Consider the following 20,412-nt stretch of genomic DNA (forward strand, 5'->3'; position numbering starts at 1 on the left):
GGAAACAAGGTTGTAAACACAGTGTTGGCAAAAGAAAATATCGCTCGTGTTCGGTACTGTTCTCACCGAAAGCAGCACATGCGGATAATTTACGACACTGAAGTTTTCATGCCTCACATTGTTGCGAGTTAGTACTTTAAACGCGCTACATCATCCTTTCAGCATTACCCGCGAATTTGAATAATACAAACATCTGCGGTGTCTTAACAATTTCGAGGAATTTTCGACGAGGAAATTAAAATTTACGCGTGAAGGGTTACACGTACTACTTACACTTACTCGCAAAGTTAGCGTGCTTTTAAAACGTTGCGGACTTTTTATTGCTAACGAAACCTACCAGACGACGTAACTACGGTTTTGCGTTAAATATTTTTAATTATGTACTTCTTATCGACGATGAGTGGTAATTATTCTTAAACGTTACCACTCAAAACTATTCTAACATTTGTTTATCTTTAACAAGACGTATTTTAATTGCAAGATTACGGTGAAAAGGAACTGCAATGATTTCATTCTTCCATTATATTATACTAAGTAGAAGCAATTTGAAACAATTCATTAAAGAGAAACACTAACAATTTTTCAAAGAAAGACTGTAAATCTGTAAATGGAAAAGGATTTAATTTTATTTCAATATTTCTCAACTTGCGATGCGAATTTTCAACATGCCGGTACGTTTATTAAGTGTAAAATCGGTTGATGAACGTAATCTTGTACGTTGATTTCCAGATTCGTGTAAAACAATATTTTTCTTACAAAATTCGAAGAAAGTTACTTGTTTTCAGAATTCATTGACGAGAACATAGTTTAACATACAATATCGAATGTCAAAACTTTGCAACATCGATAAATCTGTGAAACATCAAACTATAGTCGGTGTTCCAAGAAATTGAACAACCCTCGTTACTCCGCTGTAAATTATACCGCTTCATCAGCTTGACTAACATCGTAGATGCTGCAATCTTATTTACATGTTATCTCGTACGAAATCACGATACTTCTCCGTTGACGTGTTTCCCGCTGAATAATGTCAACATTCCCGAATAATAATAAGGAGGAAGAATCGTGATACATGCAGGGCAGGATCACTTCATGAGAACAGTCGCCTATGTTTTTACATCCCTCGACGAAAACCACTTAGCCCGGCGTGCGTGTAGCATGTTGAAGCTGAAAGGAAAGCTGTGGAGGACGCTTCGTGAGTACAATGCGCAAGATAAATAGAAAGAATACATTTCGGTGGTTAGTGCGACAAAAAGGAAGTCTGACGAAGAAATTCTTTGATGTTCCTGCACATTGGAGAAACGAAGTGAATGAATCGTTCGTGTACAAAGGCCACCGACGTTGAATTCGCCGACCAGGTATTTCGATTCCGAACAGAAACGAGAATTTCTCCAGTTTCCGCTCGTCGCGTCGCTCGAGTCAAGTTACTCCTAATAGAGTTGTTATTTTACAAAGAATTCAGTACCGAAGAATTCTCAAATTTTCTTAAGGATAAACTGGAAATTAACTGATTTAAAATCTGTGATAAGCGATTGACGAATATTCTGCCGTGTTAATTCAAATAGGCGTATCTAATAAAAAAAAAGATGATTTTGAGAAAAATGACTCTTTTACAGGGTAAATTTTTTTATGATGGAACTTTTATGTTGCATTTCGTTATGAATATTTTGCGAATTATTAGAAATGGATCGTTAGTGTGGAGATTTTTAAGTTGTAGTTTTTTGCGAAGATTCAATTTTTATTTTTTTATTTTTTAACTAAATTAATTTGACTAGATATAAAACTAAAATTGAACTAAATATCCATAAGATATGAATGTACACGAATATCTATTATTACTATTTCTACGCTGAAAATCTATTCAAACGAACGGAAATCAAATACTGGAAAGTAGCGAAGAATATCATCTGTGCCATTTATCTGCAAATTAAGCCAACCAGATCCGCTCGCTACTTGTTGAACTAATTCCAGTCGAACTTCCTTGCGTTCGTTTCGAGGAAACGTGCAAGCTTGGATCGACCGATTCCCGCATTAAAACAGACACGCGTTTAATTCATCTGATGAAAATGGATCACCGTTTAAGCGCATCTGCATGTTGTAATGCACCTCCGAGCATACAGTTATTTTTCACCTTAACCGGTATCGCAACAATAAACTTCCTCTCGAGACAGAAGGATGACAGGAAAATAAATGACAGGATGGAAATCACCTGAATTATTATTCAAAGCGGATCGACGTACTTATGATTGTGTTGTCGGGTCATTAGGTAGAAGTCAACTACTTATCTCTTTTACTTTACTTCATTTGCTTTATTTTTCATGACTGTAAACTTATTCGTGGATTACCAATAAAACATTGATTATTTGGCGTTTGTACCCTCGCAATTGTCAAATTCAGATGATTAAAATCCTTTAATAACATACACTCTGCGATGTTTGTCAATGAATGCGATGAAATGATGTGCACGATTTTTAAATTGACATCATTTACAACGCTACGAAATCAAAAATATATGATGTCATTCGACAAAGTCAAGATGACCGTGATTTTTTATAGAAAGAAGCATTTTTTAGCGATTTTAGATCCTGCTATTTATAACATTCTTTTTGTTATATTATCGGAAGTGCTTCAAACAGTTTATGATAACGTAATTAAGCTTTTAATCGACATATCATTTATCGAAAAATAGCCATTCGTTCGTCTAAGACAATTGACGAGTTAAGTGCATCAAAACGCAAATACTAATCTTTAAACTAATATTTAAATGCGTTATATTTATATATGTTTCTTATCAGAATCGCGCCATTTCGTTAATATATTTCGCTGTTGTATAATATAATATCGCATAACATGTGGGAAGCTGCGTTCGATTATTGGCCCCCAGACAGTCACTGTTTTTCCTCTTCGAGCTTTTGTTTCTCTTCTTTCCGTTTCCGATCCGGCACGCGTGCGTTCCGCATGGCTAATTTCTTGTATATCCAATTTTCTTTCTCAATTTATCCCTCGGTTTCCTTTTTTATCGCTATTTCTTTCCCTATTATCGACAATGGCCGGATCGAAAAGGAATTCGCGCGGAATACGTGTCTATTTGCATATAATTCCCGTGTGACAAGAATAATGACATGCGAGTTGGAAACATTGGCGGATTTCGAGTGAGCGCTTGATTATTTATAGGATCGTATCGTATCCGCGTAAAATACCGCATAAAATTAACGGATATAGTTTTATCTGTTTGGTAATGGTAAACGGTGACAGTAATTAGTGGAAAGTGGAGGACATTAACGACGATCGTTTTGTTATATTTGTTTCGATGCTAGTATTGAGAGTAATTTAGTACATAACGGTAAAAGTGACTATAAATTGTCTGGTTATGTTTATTAATGGCATTGATCGAATCAATCGAATTTCTTCTAAAATGCATCGTTAACTTTCACGTGAATCACGAGTGAGATAATGGTATACACGGTGTCTTAGAAAAATAAACGAACTTAAACTTCTCTAAAAATATAATAATTGAACGTTTACCATAGAAAACTGTTATGCACAGTGGCTACAAAAGGTATTTGTACCCTTATTTCATAATTAAGAGTTTTTTGAACATTCTACATTTTTTGCATTTCATTTTCATACATTTCATTTTCATAATATAACATTTCGCATATGAGAATACTACTACGTGATACGAAAGTTCACGCGTAATACTTGGACCTAATTAATTAGTATGTAAATGCTACAGTAATGGTGTTCAAATGCATTTTGTAGCCACTGTATATATTGTATATGTTAGGAAAACATTTTGAAGTGTCATTAGCATTATAATGATACGTATCTATCGCGATTATACTGATAAAGTTTGAAAGGATTTAAAATTTCGCCGTTTTAGTTTATAGTCTGTTATGCACAAGCCTATACGCACAAAATAAATATAATTTATATTCTATCAATCGCGATAAGAATTTTAACATACTAAAGAATAATTAATTCAATAACGCTATTATAAAAAAATATATAGAGCAATTATCTCTTCAACACTATAGTGTAATATTAATAAGAGCCACTATATCCTAAGGAATTTTTCGGAGGCAAATGAAATCAATTTCGAATTATTGCCTCTTTTTACGTTTTATCTCAAATATTTTCCTATTATAAAATCAGTTATCACACACGTGTATTAAACCCTTCATTACTCACGCTGATTTGCAAAACATTCGGGGCCACAGTTTCGCGCAAGGGTTAATTTTAATTCGCCTCGCATCATGCAGATGCAATTGCATCGATTGATTCGAAAATCGTTTAATTGCTACATAGAAGCTTAACGCGACACATCCATCGTTCGAAAATTCGTCGCCTCGGTCTCCGAGCCTGTGACAGCCACCGGAATATGGAATTTCAGATGTCGATTTTATACGCGACCGGATTCAGTCGAAGCGTCAAAATCCATTGATGCAGCCGCGCAAAAAGCGAACGATCATTCTTCGAAAAGATTTCGCTCGGGGAAATCAGATCGAGTTGCCGTGCGGCGTGACCGTGTTTGCGGACGTCGTTTTGGCTCGAAAATATATCTCTCACGCGAAAGCCTAGTGTGGGAGAAATTTGCAGCGAACTGCAATAAGTTTCGAAAGTAATCGTGACAGAAAGCTTACCAGCAGTTGACACGTAACACATTCTAACACAGCAAGTATAATCCGAAAACTCAGTCGAGAATATGGTTTGCTTGGACAAACGATCAGTGGATTGATTCTGAATAAATGTCCGTTTACTTTTTTTGTTTCTTTTATTTTGTGCATTTGTGAAAATGAATTATAACGCAGTAATTTGAAATTACGTTCGTACAACACATGTAGATACATTTGGGATCTGGACATTCGTATCCGAATAGATCTGTAGCGGCACATGAATCAAAGAAAGATTCGAATCGAAAGAGACTCATATTATTGTGCCTTGGAGTGAACCAGAGTTACATTCGAACTTTTTGTAATACCACAGGTCGATACAAGTAGACGAACGTGCTCTCTAGGACAATCATTATAGCGAGTCATAGAGCCGAATAGCGAGCGTAGAGTTGAACAGTAGCATTGGGCGTGCGACGATTACGACCGGCATACACTATCTCTGTACTTGTACTTAAAGTGGTTTTAACCCCTTAACCTACAACTACGAGCATAGCCCGTAGTAGATGATCGAAACAGGCGTAAATATTACGGATATTCTCGAACGTAAATCGTAGGTTAAGGGGTTAATATAACTGACAATTACGAATTCCTCGTATAATAATAAACACGTATAATAATAATCCACCTGAGATCAACATAAAAGATAAAAATGACAACATCACAACGTAATATTACTAGATTTTGAAGCTACAACGAGAACACAAAATATTCTTTTCTTATATCAATAATTCATATAGAATCCCAAAAGATATTGCAACCATACAATATTCATTCCCACGAAAGTTCGTACATCGATTAATCTTCGCTTTCAAGGACAGATTAAGTGGTCGATACCAATTAAACCAGCCATACGCACAAAATCGCGTCCACTAAATCCGTCGTTTGTAGCCGAAAAGATCTTTCACCCACCTACGTAAGAAACAGGAACCTTCCTCTCCGAAATGTTTCCGCCAATTAAACTACCCTCGGATCCACCCCTCTGTCCATGTATTCTCAGCCCTTGACTATGAAACTCCACTTTCTTCACGCAGCTTATTCCCATTAATGAAAAATGCTCGAGTCCGAGTTCCCCCGTCTGGCAATTCCCCGATGTGCCGTTTGAGGGGCTCGATAAATAAAAGAACGTTATAATCTCGACTGGTTTGACCTTGTCTTAAACCAACTGCGCGAGTAGTAGAATCATGAAGTATTCCTGCACAGGTATGCCTCTTCAGATCTAGCGAATCGTATTTATTATAATTAGACTGCGGATTTTTGTGCATTCACGGGAGATTTAAAACTATAAAGACACACAGAGTGTATATAATATAAAAATAAAATATATCCAGTTTTATGTATCGTCATTTGTGAAGGGAAATGTAGATTTTTTATCAGGTTCAAAGAGAGGCAATAATAAGGATAACAACAAAATATATATAATACCCAAAGGATACGTGTTAGAATGTTCGGTGAATAAAACAAATCTCGGTTTGCATTCTATTTCTTCATCTGTGTTTACAAAAATTTTAATGTGTACAAACATCGGCATTCTAATAATCACTTTCAACCCAAAAATATAATATATATGTCGGAGTAGCGTTGGGGTCAGGATTGTGGGTGTTTGGTGAGTCTTCATTGAAATTAGCCATCGTTGCGATATAATAAAGACACAGCTTATTAGCACAGGCACGGATGATACAAGTTTAACAATCGACTGTGGTGATTAGGCACCCGCGATACTAGTAACAATGGTCTCGGGTTCGATAACGAAACCGCGGTCAGAGGGATGATGGTTGAACGTGTTCGCGAAGTCTAAGTCCGCACAATAATTCGTAAGAACGTTACTTCCTTCAGTTGACGAGATCGCGTGAAAGAATGACTTTTCCGTCCCGATGATGCCACAGAGGAAAACTATATCGGGGTGTGTCTAAGGGCACGAGATCATCGGATTCGTCGAGGATAGTCTTCGTTCCGGGAGTAAGGGAAATTGGCGTTGCTGCTAATTGGTCAATTTCCATATCGGTGGTTGGAAAAGATGCTAGCCGCCCTCGAGGGAAAGTTGCTAGTGGGAGACGCCGTTCGTTGAAAGAAATAGATCTCCCCTATCTTCCCGTAGTTGGGACAAAGACTGTTTATCTGTTCGAAGGACTTTAGGTAACTAGATATTAGTGTTTATAACGGCCCTCGGGCTAGCTGGTCACGTACTGTGGAGAGACATCGACATCTGGCAATCATCTTTCTCGAAGAATAGGAACTGCGTGTGGCCACGGGACAGAGACCGTTGGAATGTTTACTGTCGTGTGTCGCCAGAGATATTTCTTTTAAGGAGAGCTATAGAATTACTTCATACCTTTGTTAGACAAAACGTTCATCCCTTGACCGCGGGCACGTTGGCGACCGACTGTCGCCTCGAGCCCAAGCTCACTATCACAAATCTCGGACAATTACAATTAGGTTGAATAACTACAATTGTTTAATTACAGCTATAGTAGGCTCTAGGTTACAATGTTGCGGGATTATCCAGCATTCCAGAGGCTCCGGTGTTCTTTCCTCTCCGACACGGCCATCCTGACTATCACACGTCCTCGTGTGTAGCTAAAATATTGTATTTTTTTACATTAGACTCGACGTAGCTGATATTATTTACCATTCAATTACATGTTCCAAATAAGTCAAAGGTCCATTTCGGCAACGAGATTCTGTTCAGGGGTTTGACAAGCAAGGAAATGAAAGAGAACTAGAATTAGTGGCGTTATAATTTATATTCAAAGTGCTAGTTGCATTCCGTGAGTTATCAGTCAGACCGTAACGACACGACAGATCATTTTCGATTCCGTACACGGGTGAGTCTCAGATTGTTGGATCGTGTTACTACGTTGGGCGTATTACGAAGGCGCAGAGTGTCCCACCGGACGTATTACAAAGGCGCAGAATGTCCCACTGGACGTATTACAAAGGCGCAGAGTGTCCCACTGGACGTATTACAAAGGCGCGGAATGTCCCACTGGACGTATTACAAAGGCGCAGAATGTCCCACTGGACGTATTACAAAGGCGCAGAGCACCACACTGGATGCACAGCCGCAACGTGGTATTAATGATCCTCTGAGGTCCGTGAACTTGCATCGTTATTATCACCGTCGTTGTCATCATCGTAGACGTCTAACTCAGCGGGAACGCTGCTGTCTGGCATCTTCCTCAGTCTGTCATGTCTGTCCTTATATGATCTTTTGCCGTCCAAGGTTTCTAAGGTGTACCTATCTCCTTCCAAAATCTCTGTTATCCTAAATGGACCCCTGAATTTCGGATCTAGCTTCGTTTGGTTTCTTTCCTCGTTTTTACGTAACACAAACTCACCAAGGTTAAACCTAACTACTTGAGCCTTATTTTTATCGAACCTATCCTTATCGTATTTGGCACTTGCTTCTATATTTTTTATCGCCTGTCGCCGTACGTGGGAGATATCTACTTCTCTTTCTTCGATATTGTCGGGTACGGACAAGCCGTAGGGTCTCGCTGTTTTACCGATTAACAGTTCCAATGGGCTCGACTTAGTCACGCGGTTGGGGGTACAATTTAAAGCCAGTTGTGTTTCCCCGATCGCGTCTTGCCAGGACCGTCCGGTCGTTTCTATTGTTGTGAACGTATTTTTTAGCGTACCCATGATACGCTCTACCTGTCCATTGGCCCTGCTAGCACCGGTTGCTATTAAGTGGAGTTTAATATTTTTATCTCTACAAAAGTCTTGAAATTCTTTGCCCGTAAAACATCTTCCCTGGTCCGCTATTACCCGACAGGGGCTGCCGAATAAGAATATAGCGGACTTGAGTGCTTTAATGGTATTAAGGGAGTCTATCTTACGGGTGTGGTGCAAGTATACGAACTTGGTGAAGGCGTCGACCAGCACAATGACATATTCCTTCGCGTCGTTTTTACCGCTTAGTTTGCCCGTGATATCCATGTGAACCGTGTGCCAAGGTATGCTGGTCTTAGGTATGGGGTGTAGTTCGGCTTGTATTTTGCCGGAACTGGCCTTAGAAACTCGACAAGCATGACAGTTCTCAACGAATTTGCGAACGTATTTCGCCATTCCTTCGAACCAGTAATACTCGTATAGTTTCTCGAGCGTTTTATCCCATCCTAAGTGCATGATTGACTGGTGTACATGGCTGATCACGGACCACCTAAAGCCCCTTGGGACAATGGGCAAGCAGAGAGTTCTGCCCCTTCTTTGTATTTTACGGTACAGGGTGCCGGATCGTAGTTCGTAGGTGTTCGCGATGTCTTCCGCAAGCTCGTCGTTCCGCAACTTATCAACAATTTCGGTGATTTGGGGGTCGCGACGTTGTTCCGCTAAGAGCCAATCGTCGGAGATTTCGGCCAGATTGATTTCCTTTTCGGCGATTTTGTCGATCTTACGGTGATCCGAGTCTACGGGGTTCCGCGAAAAGAAGTCGGCGTGAGCCATTCGTTTGCCTTCCCGATACATAATGTCGAAGGTGAAAGTTTGCAGGTAGGCCCACCATCTGTAAACCCTGTCACTTAAATGTACCTTATTACTGGATGCCTTTAGGGAGTTGCAATCAGTGACAACGAGGAATTCTCGTCCGTGTAGGTAATGACGGAAATGTTTGACGGCGTTTACAACCGCCAACGTCTCCAGTTCATAGGAATGGTATCTGGATTCCGCGGGGCTAGTCTTTTTACTGTAATATTCTACTACTCTATTTTGACCTTCGACCTTATGCATCAAAATGGCCCCATATCCTTCAGAACTAGCGTCGGTATGTAGTTCTATCGGGTAGTTGGGGTCGAATATCATTAACACCGGTGCTTCGGTCAGGACGGAAATTACCTTTTGCCTTATTTTTTCATGTTTATCCGTCCAAGCTATGCTTTTGTTACCGGAAGTAAGCGCGTACAAGGGTTTCATTATCTGTGAGAATTTAGGGACGAATTTTCGGAAGTAAGTGGCTAGCCCTATGAATTGTCTGAGCTGTGTGACGGTCGTTGGCGCAGGTAAAGAGCTCAAGGCGTGTATTTTACCCGGGTTAGGGCGAACTTCTCCGTCACGGATTACATACCCCAAATAAAGTACCGAGGTCGTTAGGAAAGAACATTTTGAAAAGTTGAAAGAGAATCCGGCTTTTACGAGGGTATCCAATACGGTGTTCAATCTTTCTAGGGCTTGATCTATCGAGTCGGCAATAATTAGAACGTCATCCAAGTAGACAACAACGTATGAATACGCAAGGTCGCCTAAGGCGTTGAGAATGGCCCTCTGAAAAACGGAAGGTGCATTTTTCAATCCGAACGGCATGGTTAGGTACTCGTACTGTCCGTCGGGGGTAACGAACGCCGTATACTCCGTCGAATTAGGATGAATAGGAATCTGATGAAACCCGCTGGCCATGTCTAAGCTAATGAAGTATCTCGCCTTTTGCAATCTCGCGATCTGATCCGCGATGAGGGGTAGGGGATACCGATCCGCGACCGTGTTTTTGTTTAGCGCTCGAAAATCTACACACAGTCTATCTGAGCCGTCCTTTTTCTTCACGAGTATCATGGGGCTCGCGAACGGCGAACTACTGGGTCTTATGATTTTTGCCTCGATTAACTCGCTGATTCTCTCTCGCACTGTTCTTCGTTCTTCCTCGCTGAGTCTGTAGGGACTTCTTTGTACGGTGATGTTGGGATCAATTAATCGAATCTCTAACTGGCCCGTATTTACGCGAGTACGCGGGAAGCCCGTAATAAATGACTCTTTAAAATTTTGGAGAATAGAAATCAATCGGCTCTTATCATTACCACATACTTCGGTGTCTACTTTATTAAAGTCAATCCCATTTTCGACGGTTTTATGGCAAGCATTGACTGTCTTCGTTTTGCGGATATCGAGGCCGTTGGGCGTAATAATTACATCGAATCCTTGGCTTACTATCTCGCGACCAATCATAATATCGTACTTTAAATGACTATCGTCAAGGACGTGGAAAGCTATCTCCAATGTAAAATCGCTAATACGTACGACGGACAAAATCTGGGACGTACTTTTAACGCAGGCATTTCCGATTCCGTGCATTGCTATTACATCTGTCGTTCTCTTACCGGAAAATTTCGAGGCTACAGATTCTTTAACTAATGAGCACTCGGCTCCGGAATCGAAGTAAAACGGAAACGACTCACCCAGATGACTCAAACTACCAACTGGCGGCTTCATCACACAGACGTCGACTCGGAGTTTGTTCTTGGGGCTGGATTTTCCGTCTTGTTGTTGCGGACAGTTTGGTGCGATATGGCCCTCCGCCTTACACTTGAAGCAAACCACCTGGGGCGATGTTGCCGGTTGTCTTCCTTCCGGGCGTTGCGTATTTCCTCGCTGTTCTCTCTGCATCCTACGGCGGCACTCAGCTATTCTGTGTCCTTGTTTACCACAGTAGAGGCACATCACGTGGTGGGCCGACAGCTTGCGTCTTTTGGCTTCGGGTTCCGCCGGTGGATTTCTTGACGAAAATGTCGGCTGATCGTTGTAAGGGAGAATCCTCATTTCATCATGAAATTGGTCCTCCGTCCTGATATTATTCGCGAGCGTTAGTCGCTGAAAGCGTTGATCTTGTGAACTCAGTATATAAAGGGCGAGGGCGTTGATCACTTCGGGCATCGTTAGATCTTGCAACTTCATCTGCAACATGGAGCGGAGGCGACTACCGTACGCTCCCGGAGATTCAGTCTCCGACGGTCGTTCTCTGGATATCCTTATTAACGCCGAAGCGGCTGTCTCTCTGCCACCAAAACGCGAGAGAAATTGTTCCTTAAGCGTTGGCCAGGTAAGCTTTCCACCGCGCACCACTTGCGAAAGCCAATGCGCAGCAGAACCCTTTAGGGCGCGATTTAGAGCGGAAAGTAAAGCACTATCTTGCATCGGGTGGTCTTTCAAAATCAGATCAGCATGCGCGCACCACGCAGATGGATCGGCGCCTGTGCCTTCGGGGTCAAAACGTGGTAACGTTGCATTCTTAGATTCCGCACTCGGTCCTTGCTCCCCCGGTTTGTGCGCTAGCGTCTGAATTAACTCGCGCATAAGGGCCATTTGCTCTTGTAGCGCTTTAAACGGTTCTGATCCCACTTCTGATGTCGGAGTAGCGTTGGGGTCAGGATTGTGGGTGTTTGGTGAGTCTTCATTGAAATTAGCCATCGTTGCGATATAATAAAGACACAGCTTATTAGCACAGGCACGGATGATACAAGTTTAACAATCGACTGTGGTGATTAGGCACCCGCGATACTAGTAACAATGGTCTCGGGTTCGATAACGAAACCGCGGTCAGAGGGATGATGGTTGAACGTGTTCGCGAAGTCTAAGTCCGCACAATAATTCGTAAGAACGTTACTTCCTTCAGTTGACGAGATCGCGTGAAAGAATGACTTTTCCGTCCCGATGATGCCACAGAGGAAAACTATATCGGGGTGTGTCTAAGGGCACGAGATCATCGGATTCGTCGAGGATAGTCTTCGTTCCGGGAGTAAGGGAAATTGGCGTTGCTGCTAATTGGTCAATTTCCATATCGGTGGTTGGAAAAGATGCTAGCCGCCCTCGAGGGAAAGTTGCTAGTGGGAGACGCCGTTCGTTGAAAGAAATAGATCTCCCCTATCTTCCCGTAGTTGGGACAAAGACTGTTTATCTGTTCGAAGGACTTTAGGTAACTAGATATTAGTGTTTATAACGGCCCTCGGGCTAGCTGGTCACGTACTGTGGAGAGACATCGACATCTGGCAATCATCTTTCTCGAAGAATAGGAACTGCGTGTGGCCACGGGACAGAGACCGTTGGAATGTTTACTGTCGTGTGTCGCCAGAGATATTTCTTTTAAGGAGAGCTATAGAATTACTTCATACCTTTGTTAGACAAAACGTTCATCCCTTGACCGCGGGCACGTTGGCGACCGACTGTCGCCTCGAGCCCAAGCTCACTATCACAAATCTCGGACAATTACAATTAGGTTGAATAACTACAATTGTTTAATTACAGCTATAGTAGGCTCTAGGTTACAATGTTGCGGGATTATCCAGCATTCCAGAGGCTCCGGTGTTCTTTCCTCTCCGACATATATATATTCAAAATATATAGCAGGAAATAAGTAAAAGATTCTGATCGATTAGCTACGTCCCTAACAATCCGGATTAATTATCATGTTCTGGACAAGATCACTCAGATGTTCTAATACTTTGAGCGAGGATATACGATCGTCCAGTTTGGTAGAGCGTGGTCAGACATGGGCGTAGGCCGTCTACGACTTGATATAGAGCCTCGAGAGACGATCAGTGGCGGTTGTCGAGGTTGGCCCTCGGGCTAAATCGGGAACTTGTTATCCCAGGTTATGACAGTGTAAAAATGCCCATCGTTAAGCCATCGCCGGCTAGAGTGACGGGTTATGATGGAGGGTTGTAAGCCAGGAAGAAGGTCAATTGACGTTTTTCGTTACTACGTTCATCGGCCGGCTTTGTTACAAGGGTTTCTCTCTCGAAATGCAGTCCCTTTTTTTCGTCCTCTTTTTTATTTCTGAAGAGGGTTTAAAAAAGTTCTGCTTTACCATTTCTCGTGAATGAATATTGTGCTAGGTAGAAAAAAGAGCGCAAGAGTGTAAGGACAGAGTGTGGAATATCACGTGCTAATAAAGCGACAAGTATACATAGACATGATATAATGCTTTAGGTGGGATACAAGAGCTTCTTGGATCTTGGCACATAATGGAATATTGGAGAAAAAATAGAATGATAATTCTGCGGCGAGTTTTTGTAACTTGGTAATTTCATAACCGTCAGGAAATATGAAAAGTAATAGAAAAATTATGGTAATATGGTATGGAAAAACAATATTCATGCTGAATATCTACTACAGTCTTTCAAATCTTATTATAATTAAGCTGCAAATTTTTATGCTTTTGTGGGCAATTTAAATATGCAAAAATATATAGAATACATATTACGTTTGAAAATGTGTGAAATATTCAATGTAAAATATTTCTTATAACGTTTAAAGGATGAAACAATTTCATGGGAAGATTGCGACAATCTATGTAAATCTTACACGAAATTTTGTTTTATGAATATATCTTAATGTAGAACATTTCTTTCAATAAATAATTTTTTCAAGTATCGTACACGTAAGTATCGTATTTATAAAAATTTTCTACCACAAGTATTCAAATATTTTCGAGAACCACCGTATTTTAACATTATATTCAAATTCACATTTCTGCCAGTAGACATATGTCGATGCCTTCTGTTAGCAAACAACACTGGTTCGACTCTCCGATTATAGAAGTTGGACACGGAGAATCCTTAGACAAATGACTGTCTAAAATCTCTATACGCTGTTGGCGGTGCCAAAATAATATCGTACGATAATAAATCGCGGATACAAATCGAGATAGCAATTTGAAATAGCATCGTGACAACCTGCACAAAATTCAACTCTAGAATCCGCCTTAAATATCCCATTTGTACACGTCCTACTTCTTTCATCTCAATCCGCCCTCCTAATTACACTCTGCTACAGAGAACGTGTCCATGTTACTGTACCAAATGCATCAAGGAAAAATGAAAAGCGTGTGCTTATTGAGAAGCAAGCACGAAATCAATCAAAGCTCGATACATCCTAGTCGTATTTGTCGAAGCGACACGTTTTCACAGCAGTCCAGTTCTCAAGTTCTGCGTGTTAATGAAAAAAGCCCGCACATGAGAAAAAATTGCCCTCGGTTGGAGGCACGGCGTGTTTATTTGGAAGGTTGAGAGAATGGTTTTTAATTAAACCGGTAGCCTCTCGATTAGAAATGGATCGTTGTCGGAAAACGTATGCTAAATTTGAGACGATATTGCACGTACGCTATTGTTTATAATATTATATTCACTTTAATCAATTTGCTTTCAAATGGTATTTACTTCAAATACATAATTCCTAAATAAATATTTCAAATATATATGTATCAAATATTATATGATAAATATTGTATTAAGATCGATGTTATATTTTTATTTGATCAATTAAACAAATTTAAAGCTAAGCAAATAATTGTCAGAGTAATAAATTGAGAAACAGATGGTTTATTCGATTGATAGAACATTTCTTTTTAAATAATATTTTTAAAAAGCGATGAACATTAATCGAAAGAAACATAGTAACAGTTGTAAGCGTGCAATAATTTAGTAAGAAATACGTATGCTGTATTCGTAATATGCATAAAAGTGTCCTGAGATAAATGTTCAAATATTTTTATGATCAACGATATATACATATGTACAGTGGGCGTAGAAAGTTTTCGTATACTGTTTAAAACAGAACAATTTTTATAAAATTAGACCAAACGACTTGTATTTTTTAAATCGTAGCAACGTTATCCGATTTCGATGAAATTCTCGGCATGTACGTACCTGACATAATTCTCCAAATTATGACGTTTAAATTTTCATTACAAGTCCAGATAAAAAGGTCGATAAAAAAGATAAAAATGGCGACCATTAACTTTTTCTTCGCAACCACTTGTAACTTTTCCAGAGATTCTTTTACACGTCACATAAACTAATTCTTCTAACTTCTCAAAAAAAATCAAGTCGTTTGACCCAATTTTGAAAAAGTTATTCTGTTTTAAAAATATGTACGAATACTTTTTAATTCCGTTGCATGTATTTGCCGTAGACATATAGACATTTTTTCAAATAGTTGTTCAATTGTTAAGTTTCCAGTTGCAAATGTTTACTAATTGCGCGTCCCAGTTCTGGTTCCAAATATAAAAACTAAAACCACCAATTTTATCGGCATGTTACGGCTTTCTTGTCGACAAAAGCACCATTTAACGTATGAATTTCACGTTTCGCGCTCGAATACAAAACAATTATTTTTTTATTGTGCAGAATGTCTGCTGGCAGATTAAACAGTTCGGAATTTTATAACCCGCGGGCGGTGAAAATCGTGCGAATAAAGCGCACAATTACGAAATTCCCTGTTCGTTTGCCGGAACACTTTACACCTTAATAATTGTTTTCGAGTAATGTATACCTCTATTCAAATGTTTCGCGTGCATTGATTCCACCAGCAATTAAACATTATCGTAAAATACGGAAGAACTATCAAACATCGTATGTATCGTTTTTAATATTTTATCATAGTATTTCCTGGTCCATGTTAATTTATACGTTAATACTGAAATTGAAACATCGCGTAATTAAATATTCACTTTGTTTAAAAGTTATGTATTAATGGGTGAAAACACGTCTCCTCATACATAGATATGACGTTTTATATTAAGATGTCCTCTTCTAGTCATAAAGTGATATCAAAATATACATCAAAATAAAGAAATGAATAAAAATGTCCGTATCGCGTTATTTTCCCCGCAATCTTCATATTTATATATTATATTCGTGATAAATGTTTATTATTTGTATAGAAGCTCGAAAATGCAGAATAAAACTACGTCGCTTCGAGATGGAACTTTAGCTTTAAAAACGAAAATTACAGGGACCGTTACATTATTTTATTCTGCAATTTCTTTCAATTTACGTACCTTGTTAGCCCGATGTGAATGTACTGAAACCTGTGAAAACGGAACGTTTGCCACTGTTATTGCACATAATGAAACGTGAGCCGAGGTACGTGTAAACGGCTGGAAAATAAATTCGATAGTTCGTTTGGCGAAATAATTCGATGGCGAGCGAATTTTCACGTGGCTACTATCAGAAGGGTTCTCGGTCCGTCGTTGGGTCGCGATAAACCGAATAAACGATAGCTGCACGTGCACGAAACAGAACGAAACGACGACGGAGCTCTTAACAATCGAAACGCGTGCTTAAGGGCTGTTCTCAAGTAGATTGGAACATCGCGCAACGAGCGCAAGGGGGACAACTCATCGGATAATTGGACTTGTCACGCGGTCACACGAATGTCGTTACACGATCCCCGTTGTCAATTATGAGATTGCAGCTTCATATTTCTCGCCAGTGATGTTATTAGCTCGTGGTTAGATTGGGTGAATGCCATCCACGGGTACGAGATATTCGATTCATTTCGTAGGAATCATCTTCTCCGAGAAAATAGAGTAGCAAATTAATAAAGCTCGATGTACGGGAAAAATATGAGATGAAAAACAAGATTTATAAAAATTATAGATATGTTTATTATTAATAACGAGAAATAATTCTTCGAAATATTCGAAGATCACGTCGGGACAATACGAGAAATTCATTTTTTCTTTATTTTCTGCTTTTTATCTTATTTGTTGGATAGGAAAAGTATCTTAATATAAAATAATCGAAGAACGGAATAATCTGATAAATTCGAATAATATTAGTTTGTTTATTGTAGGTATGAGTTTACCTTGATTAATATTAGTCTTAATATTAATTAATGTTATTATTATACTCGAAATGTTCAAGAGAGGCGCAGAAACCCGCACTTAATTCGAAAATCCGATTCAGCGGGGTAATTCGGTATATCATACCTCTTTCCGAAACCAATTATTAAAGTTGATCGTTATGTTTAATCTGCTTTCATGAATCATTCATTTTCTCGGTTGAAATATCGAGTAATCTTAACCCTCGAAAAACAGGAACACGAAGATACGAACTCAGTCGATTTCTCAGGGTCCTCCTGGCCCGTGTTGGATGACGTTGAAATGTGATCGGACTTATCTTCGCGAAGTACGCCATGCAAACACTTATTACATCGCTTAAGCTTGAAAATGCGGGACGCCGTAGCGTAAACAGGCGTATATTGAGGTCTTTCAGCAAGAAAGATGGATATGTTACAAGTTTTGGAAATTTTAGCTTAAATGTACAATGCACCGATAATATTAAAATCGCGCCAGAAGTAGCATGAGCTGCTCTTATCACTCGTCGTTGTTAGTTCTACGATCATCTCTGTGTAAGAATTCTAGGTTTCGTAATGTCTCGCTTGTAACTATTCGCGAATCACATTGCTATTTTGTGTCATGAAATTGTCGAGGCGTAAGATCGTAAACTTCGGTAGTAAACTATAATTCACGAGCAAGAACGTTGCACCGCTCCAAAGTTTACAATTAGACTGCAGTATCTTCCTGCGGATCTGCGACAAGTTCGATGCACGAAAGCTTTTTAGAAAATTGCCAAGAATCTCTTGCGAACCGGCAAGATTCTCGATCACACAAGGCAGAAGTGTAGTAACCGTTGAGATAATAGCTGAAGGATTTGTCAGAGTTAAGGATTGCAAATCTCCGACGCAGCTAGACAATTTTTGCAAAGAACTATCCTTACACGTCTATTGGAGATATTACATGCAATGCAAGGTAATTCGAAACTTTTTCCAACAGCTTGCTTTCAAATAAAGATCATCAGAATTGTTTCTACAATCTACGGACTTGTTCCATAGTGTGGTAAGTACGCTTCTATTACGCATTTAATTAAATAACAAACGTTTAAAACAGACGCTTACACTCGATTAGTATGATAATTAGTAACGTACAAAGTATTTTATTTATTTCGAATTTATTAATATCTTCTCTCCTTGCTGGGTCCAGGCAAAAGAACAATGTGATTCACGAATTTCTGTTCTCTTTTTTCTTTTTTTGTCACCTTTAAACAGCGTCAACATTTTTCTTAAAACGGAATTTCTTCATTCAAGCTGTTTGCACGAAACGAAATTTACTCGTTAGAATAATGTATGAATGAACATTGCTCCTATTCTCCATAATGAATAATTTATTGTCATCTCACTAGCCAACCTACTGTTCGCACGTGACACGTATGGACTGTGTACATTATAGTGATCGTTTGTACGCAGCAGTAGCTTCGACGGACGGCTACCATAATAGCTGTTTGAACATAGAGACAAGTCTGCGGAAGGCCACTGTATGCAGCCGTCGATAGCAAAGAGGTTTCAAATTGCTTCAATTCGGATAACTGTGATACTACGAACACAGAATGAATAGAACCTGCTAGAAAAACGCTTCGTTGGAAAATAAGAATGTGTGCCGATACTTCTCGTAGCCACTGCATTAAATGATCTAATTCAAATTTAACCCAACGTATCGCGGTCGTCTACGATCCAATGACTTCCAATTAGGCTTAAATATTACATTGCTCCGCGCGCAATATACGGAACAGCAACAACTGCCAGCAATCTCGAACTTCGCGACGCTCAACTTCCTAATGGAAAAAGCTGAAAAAGGGAGAGAGACGGTAGGAATCTACGTAACGAAGATAGAAACTCGTGACAAGAGAATTGGAACGCGCTGCGCTCCTCGATGCATCTCGCGTCACATGAGCCGCAATGCAAATTGGCAATTGCCACGGCGCGTAATGATTTTCGCGGACAAGCCCGGAAACAGGGTCGAAGTGAATGAACGTGAAACTAATTCTCGTCGTAGTTTTTTTCTAACCGTTCTATGGCCATTCTCTCGCCCGGGAAAAGTTACGATAATTATTTTACAACCGTCTACCTGGCACAACGTTCATAGCCGCGACGAGGCCAGATAAAGATTATTCGCCGCGAACCAAATTGTTCGAAAGTATCATCGATGCTCATGGATACACCGAAAATATCCCATGAGACAATAATCCCCGCCAGTTGCAAATTAACCGCAACTACGAGCGTGCCGCATAAACGGCGCGCAAACGTAGCTGATTTTCGTTTGCGGCTCGTAAACGTTTCTCCGCGAGCGGTCGTACACGATTCGACCGGATAAAAGGGTAAAAGAGGTCAAATGATAAAACGAGAACACGAGAATCAAAGTGTCGACGATGTTGCTTTTCGCGATTCTTAAATATCCGTGGAATAGGTCGGGCGAATGGCTGATTGCAATTAACTTAAGCGAAGATTGTTGCACGTCGGTTACTCGCGTGCGCTCGTTGCAATCATTTTTGGCTTGCGTAAATTTGAGGAGAGTGTTGATTATTTGGAGTGCCGGTGAGACAGTATGGATTATCGGTCAGATAATGGAAGGCTTTAACGAGAACTGAATAATCTCCGAGTTGTTTTATAGTCCTTTTGTGACTTCTGTATACATTTCCACATCAGTTTCATAGTAAATTCCAGTTGCCTAAGGGAGGAAGAGATACTGGATGATCGTTATAATTATAACGTAAACATAATTATAAATAACATTAATTGAACGAGATAAATGCTACTAAAAATCGTTGAATAAATATACAAATTACTTTGCACTTATTTCTCTAAAATGATAGTAAATACATTTCCATTGGACTTAAATAATTAATTTCTCTAATTTCAGAGAGAAGCAATTTCGGCCCAAAATTTTAATCTTGGAGTGAGACGCTTACGTACTTTCGAAATACGCGGCACGTGAAACAATTCGATAAAAAGGTAAGATAATCAATTTTGTGCAAAGAGAAATCGAGGAAACGGAGATATATAAAAAGAATATAGCAATTAGTCAATTGAATTCATGAACTTCTCTGATTCATTCACCTCGTTAGTATTCTATTCAGTCAATTTGCTTGACCTATTCGTATGCTCGATTCTTGGAACTTCAGGTTTCAAAGTTTCTGTGATTCGCTTACTAAATAAGTAAAAATAGGATAAATAAATCACCTTCAATTCCCATTGCTAACTTATGTATACTTGATTAAAATTTTTCTCCCTCTACCATAATCACATCACGATTTTCAAAATTAAAACGTTTCAAAGTTGATCTCTTCTTGTCGTTTTGATGTAGAATTTTGATAAAAAAATCTAGTAACCAAACACCTAGTAATCCTCGCAACGTTTA

General features: G+C 39.6%; 1 protein-coding gene and 1 long non-coding RNA gene across 2 annotated transcripts in view; one reads left to right on the plus strand and one right to left on the minus strand.

Moving 5' to 3' along the window:
• Positions 1-20,412, minus strand: part of dpr1 (defective proboscis extension response 1) — a 454,795-nt gene that overhangs the window by 418,010 nt on the left and 16,373 nt on the right. The window lies entirely within an intron of this gene.
• LOC138187012 (uncharacterized) overlaps positions 1-20,412 on the plus strand; it is a 43,486-nt gene that overhangs the window by 20,180 nt on the left and 2,894 nt on the right. The window contains exon 2 of the long non-coding RNA XR_011175066.1: positions 19,915-20,006. This is a non-coding gene — a long non-coding RNA (uncharacterized LOC138187012). The remainder of the gene's footprint in view (positions 1-19,914; positions 20,007-20,412) is intronic.

This window comes from Bombus flavifrons, chromosome 14 (assembly GCF_040668555.2).
Source record: "Bombus flavifrons isolate JBK064 chromosome 14, iyBomFlav1_principal, whole genome shotgun sequence".
Lineage (NCBI taxonomy): Eukaryota > Metazoa > Arthropoda > Insecta > Hymenoptera > Apidae > Bombus > Bombus flavifrons.